Source organism: Kryptolebias marmoratus, linkage group LG4, assembly GCF_001649575.2.
Source record: "Kryptolebias marmoratus isolate JLee-2015 linkage group LG4, ASM164957v2, whole genome shotgun sequence".
Taxonomy (NCBI): Eukaryota; Metazoa; Chordata; class Actinopteri; order Cyprinodontiformes; family Rivulidae; genus Kryptolebias; species Kryptolebias marmoratus.
The window spans coordinates 20,959,202-20,969,324 of NC_051433.1; positions in this window are offsets into that span (position 1 = coordinate 20,959,202).

Genomic DNA, 10,123 nt, shown 5'->3' on the forward strand with positions numbered 1-10,123 from the left:
CCCCCACACACACACACCCCACCCCCACACACCCCACCCATTTCTGTTCATGCACACACACACACACACACACACACCCTCACCTGCACGTCCATCCTCCTGTCCTGAATTTGTTGTGCTTATTTAGCACGCGTACCTCGGGGAATGCTTGAAAGCGGGAGCGTGACAAGGAGTTCAACAGCTTCGCGTGGCTAACCCCAAGCAGACGCTCGCCATTTCTCTCTGCCTCGTTCGTCGTTTTCACGCTGGGCTCGCTTGACTCACATATTCACGGTCGACGTGTCGAACGCCTCGTAATGTACTGATGCTGATCAGGAAAACCGACAAGAATGAGGCGTAATGTTTGTAGCCTCACAGGCGAACACTGCTCAGCACAAATAAATAATTGGCTGGTGTTTCCAAGCGAAGGGCGCTTCATCGTTTTGGAGCAGTGTCTCCTCTTGCTTACAGAGTCAAACCAATCTTACACAAATTACTGGGGTGAGTTAAAATAATACTGTTAATAATATATCTCCAGTGTCAGCATGTTTATGTCTAGTGCTGTTCAGGTTTCCGTGGACCCACATGCTTGCCGTATTATGTTTCCCCACACGCTCCGCCTGCACACGCGTGTGTACGTGTGAACTTGCGTGGATGTGTACATGCCGGCACCCAAACGAACATTTCGTCTGAGAGCCACTGACAGCGTGCGGCGAGAGCCCAGAGACGAGCAAAAGGCCTCGGTGACACTGACACCGGCGATTTCAGCAGGGGTGTTCTCTGTCACAGGTTTTACATATTTCTCACCCTATTAAATGTGAGGTTTTCTTAATATGTTTGTGTCGACTGGTTCTACTAAACCCCATTGTTTGAAGGTAACAATCGCTTGGCACAAACTGTTTTGAAGCATATGAGACAAAATTGCGTCGATCAAATCCAACATCAGGGCGTTAAACTGAATTAACTTCAATTTATTGCATTGATTTTATTCACGACAAACTGAATTAACCTGGCTAGATTGAGGTCAGTCACCTTGAGACTCTTTATTTAGTGAAAGGAATTAGTTAAGCTGATGAAGGTGTTTTTTTTTCTGTATTTATCTGCTTAGTACTTTAACTGCTGCTTACTGTGACAGATTGAAAAGAACTAAATGGATTAAATTTAACTTAAAACAACTGTGTTATTCACATAACGAATGCATTTCATTTCGTAGAGTGCTCCTACCTCTCTTTTTGATAAAAAAAAAGGCCTGTAATTGAAAACACAAGACAATCTTAAGCCTTCTCCAGAAGAAATGTTTCAAAATGGGACTATTGTTACATTAAAAAAAAAACTCTATTATGTCATTTGGCAACTTCTAAAACAGTCAAAAGCTTTAGCAGCTTTGTTAGGCATTGTCATAGCAGAGTAAAAGAGGCGAAAACATTTACTGACCCTTATGCTTAAAGGGATAGTTCAGATCTTTTAAAGAGAGATTCTGTGAAAAAGCTACGAAAATGAATTTTTTTTACTTATTGCAGACAGCTCCTTGGATGACCTCATTTCGGAGAGTAAAATATTAATAATTCCTGTTAGGATTTGAATATTTTGAGTTAAAAAAATTTATTTTTTGTGTTAGGTTTTTTATTATGAGATCTGTCATGGGTTCTGTGTTTCTAAGTTATTTGTTTTTCATTCTTGTGTTTGTTTTTTGTTTCCTACGTTTTGTTTTACTGTCCGTGTTATCTGCCACCTTCTGCCTCAGTCAGTACCTTTCCTTGTCAGTCTGCCACACCCATCCTCACCTGTTCCTGGTTTACAGTTAGTTACCTTTGTCCAATTCCTCATCAGCCCCAGCCTATATATTCTGTTTTTGTTTTTGCTTTCCATTGCTGCTGGTTCATGATTGGTTGTCTGCCACTCTCAGGTAATGTCCTCGTGTCTCTTCGTGATCTTCAGTGTGTTTTGTTCTTCGTTTGTTTTGCAGCCTTGTCATCTCTTGTTTTAGTTATTTAATAGAAAATAGAGCTCCTTATGTCGGTCTGCGTTCTGGGTCCATATTCTCCACCGCCTATCCACAGATCTGACGATTCCAACCTAACTGACAAACTGATGGCTAGTCAGAGCTGGGCCAGAACTACCATCCTAAAACAAGTCCAATCCATTTGGACTTGCCGTCACTCTGACTAGCAGTTAGTTCATCAGTCCAGATAGAAATTAACTCTATTTCTCCAAATTGAGCTTGTTCAAAGAGCTAATTGTTCCTACCTTCCTATAGAAAAGATCTGAACAGCTGCTTTAAGCACAGTGTGTCACTTGTGTTTCAGTTTTGTGCCTTTTTAGTTCTTCCACTCCCCATTATTTCAGAGAGAAGTATATAATGCACAACTACACAATTAACTTTATTTGACAAGACAGTATGAACATTTCACACCATAAACCATGTTCAAAATATAACACAGTGCCAAAGATCAAACCCAGTTTTTTTCCCACTTCTTTTAGACAATGTGAAATCGCGTTACAGATGGTTAGAATTAAACCGGGTTTGATTTCTGTCAGCATGAAGTTCAGTTTATGAAATGTAATTCTGTGAAACTGATGCAATGGATTATTTGATAACCAAAGATTAGCAACAGAGGTTAGACCAGAAGACAGGAGTAATTTGAACCAAAAGTACAGTTTATCATGTCAGGACCCATCAGTTGGATCGCAGAATTGATCCAAAGCCGAAACCTCTTTGTTGATTATCAAATTATGTCCCATATATGTTAAATATATGATTTTAGTCTGTTAGACTAAAGCATTTACTTTGATACAAACATTTGCTAATACTCATTTACAAGTCTTTTCCTTGCAGTGAAGCATTTTTGCGTGGCAGCGTACTGTGTTTTTACAAGTCAGACTAAAGAAGAAATAAATGAGTTAAAGGAAAATGTGTCGTTAACACCTAAGTCAAAGATATAAGTGATAAAAATAACCGACAGAGATGTAAAATAAAGCTTTAAAGCAGAACAGAAACGGGTTCTCTGAAAACTCAGTGTTTTCCTCAGTCAACATACTGAAAATGTTTCAGGTAAACCTCTGACTTTGCTTTCATGTAGCTTTAAAACTTAATTACACAAACTGATAACTTCTTGCCAGCGAACTACCGCCAATAAATGTGTAGTTTGTTCATTTACGGTGGTAAATTCACACATCGGTAGCAATTTGTCAGTAAATAAAAGGGGAAGGCTTGTTTTACCATTGTGCTGAAGCAAATTCTGTATTCAGGAATGCTGACACAGAGAATAATAGCTGTGCTGAAAGAAAGTCAGTGGATGACCATTCCTGCTGGTCTAATTATGGATATCGCTAACTTGCCGTTATGCTTATCACCAAACCACAAATTGCTGGTTTTGAATAAATTGTTTCATTGTTGAGTTGTTAGTTAAACAGTCAGAGAACTCACACTACCAGTTTGCTGCGACGACTCCAAGGGGTAATAAAAACCTCTGAATCTGATGACAGTTATATGGCTTTTTACACAAAATCTGCGTCTTTGCCAATTTTGCTCCTTCGGTCTCTTTAGAAAACCTTTTAAATCCTACATACTCTGATCAGAAAAAAACACTCTCACTACCTCACCCTCTGCTTTTATTTATGCATACATTTCTCATATTAATAAGTTTTAATTTGGTCAAATTTAGATTTGCTGTCCCGATGCAACGTTAGGTTCTGTTTTGTCGAACGACCTGTCATTAGCGGCTTCTCTCGAATGAAACTGACGTGAAAAACGTTTTTTTTTTTTTTACTTGTTGAGCTTCACCCACTCAAGAACGTCTTAAAGTGTGAATCATATGCTCACATACAAGAAATGCTTTTAAAAAAAACCCTGCAGTTCGCTTCCTTGTTCCTTGGGCGATGAGAACGAAGCAGAGGATTAAAGGTGCGTTGGAATGTGGAAATGCAATTCGGCATTTGTCACAGCAGAAGCATTTCGTCTGCACCTGGAAGACGTTGCTTACACAACCTACGCACCTGCATGCCCCAGACTTGTTGGGTGTGTGTGTACATTCTGTGAGCATTCAGACTCAGTGGGCATGAAAAGGAAAGATAAAAAAAGAAGAACTAGGTAAGAAGGTCAAACCTATGAGATGTATAGGAAATAAAGAAGTAAAACTAAGAGTAAACTAAACAATATATTGGTGCAGTGGTCCAACAAAAGACTAAGGTTGTATTCTTGACTCTGTCTGAAGCTGTAAAGTGCATAGAAGGATGTTTTCAGTCCCTTTTCTTTCTGTTACCAGTTGCTTTTTTATCCACCCAAAACACACTCCTGCATGCCAATGGTAAGGTGTCCATCAGCCTTCAAAGCATTAAGACCTCCTTAAACACCCTTTCCCTCTCCCATTATCTGGTTTACAGGCCAATAACTCAGAGCTCAGAAGATTGTTGTGGTTACAAATAACAAGAAGCCCATTCTCTCTGTGTTCTGCTCAGCAATAAAATACAGCCCCGATTCCAACAAATTTGGGACAGTGTGAAATTTAAATAAAAACAGAATTCAATGATTTGTTCATAAATTCACATTTGATTCATAAGGGAACAAAGTAGGCACGCAAAATATTTAAACTAAGACACTGTACCAATTTTAGAAAAAAAAACAATAAAAGGTCATTTTGAATGTGATAGCAACAACACATCTCATAAAAGTTAGGACAGAGCCATGTTCCCCCACTGTGAAGCATCTCTCCTCTTAACAACAGTCTGTAAACATCTAGGAGCTGAGGGGAGCAGCTGCTGAAGGTTTTGGAGGGAATGTTGTCCATTTCTGGTCTGATGGAGGATTCTAGCTGTTCAACAGGTCTGAGTCTTTGCCAGATTTTCTTTTCATGATGTGTCGGATGTTTTCAACTGGTGAAGGGTCTCAGAGAAGACAGCAGCATTTCTGGATGGTGTTCACATAGGGCTTCTTCCTGAGTGTGTTCCTGAGTCCAGAATCAGACCTGGTTTTAATGCAGCATCGCCTGAGGGCCTGAAGATCACAACATCCAAGATTAACTTTCAGTCTTTGAGCCCAGAGATATGTCCAAATTCTTGAAAGTTTTTGATGATATTATAAACTGTAGACGATGGGATTCTCAAATCTTCATGGAGGATTGTTATTTTGAAATTGTTCCATTAATTTAGACCTCTGCCCATCTTTAGTTCTAAGAGATTCAGCCTCTCTAATTAATTGGGGAAAAAAATGCTCTTCCAGCTGTTTCTTATTTGTACCACTTACTTTTACAACCATTTTTTGCCTCTGTCCCAACTTTTTTTAAGATGTGTTGCTGCCATCAAATTGAGTATTACTTTTTTTTGTTTTAGTTCCAAAAGTAATTTCATAGTTTAATCATTAGTTATGTTTATTGTGTTCCACTGGGAATAAAACATGTTTCCTCAGATTTGCAATTGCATTGCATTTTGTTTTTAATTACATTTCAGAACTGGGGTTGTGAATACATTTTTACTCCAAGGTAAGGATTTTTTGATACTCCATTATGTTTTAAAGGTGTAACAGTTGATAAACTTTTTTATTTTTTAAATAGCATGCTTTTTGCAATGTGTGAAATAAATTGTAACTTCATTCAGATCACTAACGTTCATTCAGCTGCAGAGCAGAGCAAAAGGGAAACAAGCTGTCATTATTTGCTACAGCTCATTTATCTTTAAACACATGTATTTAGACATAATTATCTCTATTGCAGAGCCCATCAAGACAGGCCGGCAAAGTTCATCTGTGTGCGTGAAAGTGTGTGTTTAAGCCTGGAGATTGCTGGAAAATCGAGACAATGATGTTCCAAGTATTTTTCTTGGGCTAAAATTGCTGTATTTTCCCCTCAGACTCGCACAACAGATGTTTTCTTGTGTCCCACCTTGTTTTTACAGCGTTGAAACAGTCATGGTCGCCCTCTGATAGTTCATCTGATGCACTGTCGTGTTCAGCTTTGGACCATAACTTCATGCTTGTTATTTGACGGATCTGCTGCCTGACAGAACAGGCTCTGTTGAGTTATCGGCAGAGGAGCTCGCGTGGTGCCTGTTCATTTAACTTACCAGCTGGTGAACAGTGCCAGAACAGGGATTCTGTCAAAGAGGCCCAGGAAAAATTACTGCATTTAAGGTGGGTGTAAGTTAAGAAGAGCTTGTGTTCATTATTAAAGCATTGGTTCAGATTTTTTAAAGTTGGGTTTTGTGAAAACGTTATGAATAATTAATATCTTACCTGTCGTACAGCCTGAACAAATAGAGCTTAATTCTGACCAGACTGACAAGCTAATGGCTCGCTGTTCATGCAACCGTTCCATTACAAACATTTACACCACTGTCAGTTTTGCATTACACAAATATTTGTACAGGATTTCTAGACTTATTTGCAAAGCGATAGTGAGCGTGTACAAAGTAAGCTGCTATATCGATTTCTGAAAAATCTCCTGTGTACACAGACACACCACAGAGATTATAAAAAAAAAAAAAGTTTTGTCCCCAAAAACTCACCTCATGTGGACGGGAGGGGCAAACAAAGCACAAAATGTCAATCTTTGCTTTAAACAATCTCTGCAGTCGTGTTAATGGGGCCTGAGGTTGTTTAAAAAGCCTTCTGTAACAGGTAAGATGCTGTTTGCTTTTAACCTTTTCACAGAACCACATTTTGAAGGCTCTGAACCAGGGGTGGGTGACCCTGATCCTTGAGTGCCACCATCCTGCATGTTTTACTTGTTCCTCTGCTCCAACACACCTGATTTAAATCAATGGGTGATTAACAGGCTTCTGCAGAACAAGAAGAGGTGATTTGACCGCTGAATCAGGTGTGTTGGAGCAGGGAAACAAGGAAAACATGAAGGATGGTGGCTCTCCAGGACCAGGATTGCCTACCTCTGACCTAAAACTCTCTTATGGCCTAAAAATCAATGGTTGGGAAAAGATTTCAAAGGCGCTTGCTCAGTTTTTCTGGAACTTTTTGATTGTATCAGATAACTAACATCAGGAAGTAAAGTTTACTCATCTGTCATAAAGGTGATGAAATCAAAACTCTCCTTACTCCTTGCTTATTTAAGTTTTGTTTTGAAAGGGGCGAAAAAACGGTCTCTTCTTGCCGTTAACCCCTAAAAAAAACATATCTGCAGATCTCACGTTAACTTTAGTCACGTATTACTTATTATTAATGAGACGGCAACTGAATGTGTTCGTCTCATGTCTCAACGATCCACCTTGTTTTCCCAACGGTTGGCAACGACAGTCAAGTCTGAATTTGTTGCAACAGATTGACATAGCTACAGAGCTGTTTTTTGAATAAATCAACCCTCCTGGTCACCCTTTAAATCTGCTCGCAGTTCTGTGGAGAAATGCGTCACTGAAAATGATCAAGTGGAGCTTGTGACAAACCGTTGCAACTTCCTTAATATTGAGCAAGATCCTTCAAAAAAGCTGTACGGACATGTACATTGTTTGCATAATGACCTTAAATGATCTGTTCACTTATCTGATCACACAAAGTTAATTTATTTTAAAAGAAAGTTGGATTTTTTTGTCTTTTTGGAGATACAAGGTTTATGGTTAACAGCACCAACATTTAATTTGTGAGGCAGCTAACAGTTATTTGCTATGTCAAAGGTGATCTGATAGCGTAAATAACATTGTTTATGCATTTGTTACATCTCAAGAATGTTTGAACAATTTGAACACTGTTTGCTTTCATGTGCCACACCTTAAAATTTATCACTGAATTATTCATATTGTGAATTATTCTTGTTTTAAAGGTCCAATTTTGGATAAAGTTTTCACATCAATCTGAAGTTCAAACATCAAACATGTCAAAGGCCTTTGTGTCCTTTGACTGTAAATAATTGATAGAAAAGCAAAAAACAAATGTCTTTTCTTCAGCTTAGTTGTAAAGACAGCATTCCTGTCATCGCTGCTGTCTGTTCTGGGTCTGAACTCATGCTGACGGCTAAGTCTTGAGTTTGTTTCAGTGGTGTATTTTCTGCTGTACATATACGTGTGTATGTATAGTCTTTTAAATTTGGCAGTGCTCCAGAGAAAACGCCCTTAATGGAAGACCTAATTCACAATTAGCTCCAAATAGTTGAAGCAATCAGGCTTTATTGTGAGAATGTGGAAGTCATCCAAAGGCTAAACAAACGAGATGCAGTGCCTCTGCAGAAAATGCCACACACTTCGTTCAATGGACTAAAATTAGGAGGAATGTGTGGAGCAACACGTTCGGCGTAAAGCTCGGTCTGCTGTGTCGTGAACTTACCAACTGGATCCTAAACAAAACGCCTCGGCTCGGAGCTGCCATGTGTTACAGGTGCAGCTAGAATGTCTCCCTGAGCCGAGAGCGAGAGAGAGAGACACACACACTGACCCCGTGTCATGCAAACAAAAACAAACACCGATGGTGGTCACAGTTATTCTTTCCATCTTTTCTCCTTCTTTCCAATTCAACTTTTTTTTTTTCTCTCATCTCTACAAAGCAAACAGAGTGCGAACTCTGGATGGAATAGGAGTATGCGCGGGTTGTTGTGACATGTGTGTGTGTGTGTGTGTGGTGGACATTCCTGATACCCTGCCTATGGTGGTATTTTTGTTGTTTTTTTTCTTGCCGGGTGAGATGTTTTGAGTAGCCAGGTCCCCTGCCCAGGGCTCACCTGTTGAGCCCTGACAACCAAACAAATGGCTTCCATCGCTGCTCACAGTGACCTCCGACCTCAGGGCTCTGAGTTGCCCTGCAGAGAGGAGCTGTTGGAGACGCCTTCCTGGTTCAATAACATCTCCCCCCCGGAGCAGCTAAAGAGCTTAGCTGTTTAACACCTGTGACTCCATCCCCCTGAGCTCCAACTCCACCGCTCTTATCTTCCACACGTCCTCACACAATGTGCAGTCGTTTGTCACGGCTCGCCGTTTGGACAGCTGAATGCAACAACGGTGCGCTCGAGTTTTGCGAGACTGAAAATAAAAAGCTGCATTCTTGGAACATATTCCAAGAATGTTCCAAATGGAACCTGAATTAAACTCATTAAATCAATGTATTATAATGTAGAGAATACGTGCACACACAGACACTGTACATGGTTTGAATCTACAGCACATCAAGCCCTTCCCACAATGCGATGTAAAAAATATCTACCATTCCGATTAAGACAAAAATGGTGGGGTTGTTTTGCAAGCAAGCATTTGAAAGTTTTAGCTGTATTTTAACCCAGTCAGCTGTGTTACAAATTAAAGGTAATTTGATCTAAAAATCCCTGTCAACCATAAAATAAAAACAACAGAATATATAGTTTTGCTATTTAAATGCATAACATGTGCCACTAACATTGATCAGGCACTTTTAATTCGGTAAATTTATCTTTATTTTTTACTTCTACTTGAACTACTTTGTAATGCTTAAACAGTTGCAGAAAACACAAGGAAACTGCAAGTCAACTATCAAAAGAAAATATTAAAGTTACGTTCTTTAAAACATCATTAGTTGAGACGTACAGTAACCTAAACTGGGTTGTTCTGTTAGACAGCTTTGTTTGGAAATCCATCGACTTGCCCTTTTAACACCTGGCTGGAGACATTGTTTCCTTACCTCTAGCTGCCGTTGGATTTACGTCATAGTATTTTTGTTTGCATTTTTCCTCCCTGCACCAAAAACAGCAGGACTTACGTGTGTGGACATAAACGGGTAAATTCATGCTGCTCTGGTTCACAAGTATTGCTGTGAAACTGGGTCACCTTTTGGTTTTACATTTGGTAAAACACGTCGTCAGTGATTTGTAGCAGCTGCTTCTCTGATACGAAAACGTCCATCCGTACATTCATTTGATTTTTACCTACTTGTTCAGGGCAGCACAGCAGCCTCACACGCACGGGGCGAACATGCAAACTTTATGTAGAAGTGTAGCATGAAATTCTGGGCCCCATGTATGAAACCGTCTTGGTGGTGCCATCTTGGTACTCACTTGGTCAGTATCTCTCACGCATGTTTTCCAACTGGAACTTTTTGAGGGCCCCTCCCTGCAGGGGGTCCTGTGTAAACAATACCACCCCAGTGCTACACCCACGGCCCCAGCTGTGAGTCGAACCCAAAAAGTTCATGCATTTAAGTCAGTGTTAAAACTACATTTATGACACTTTCAAGTTTTGGCTATGG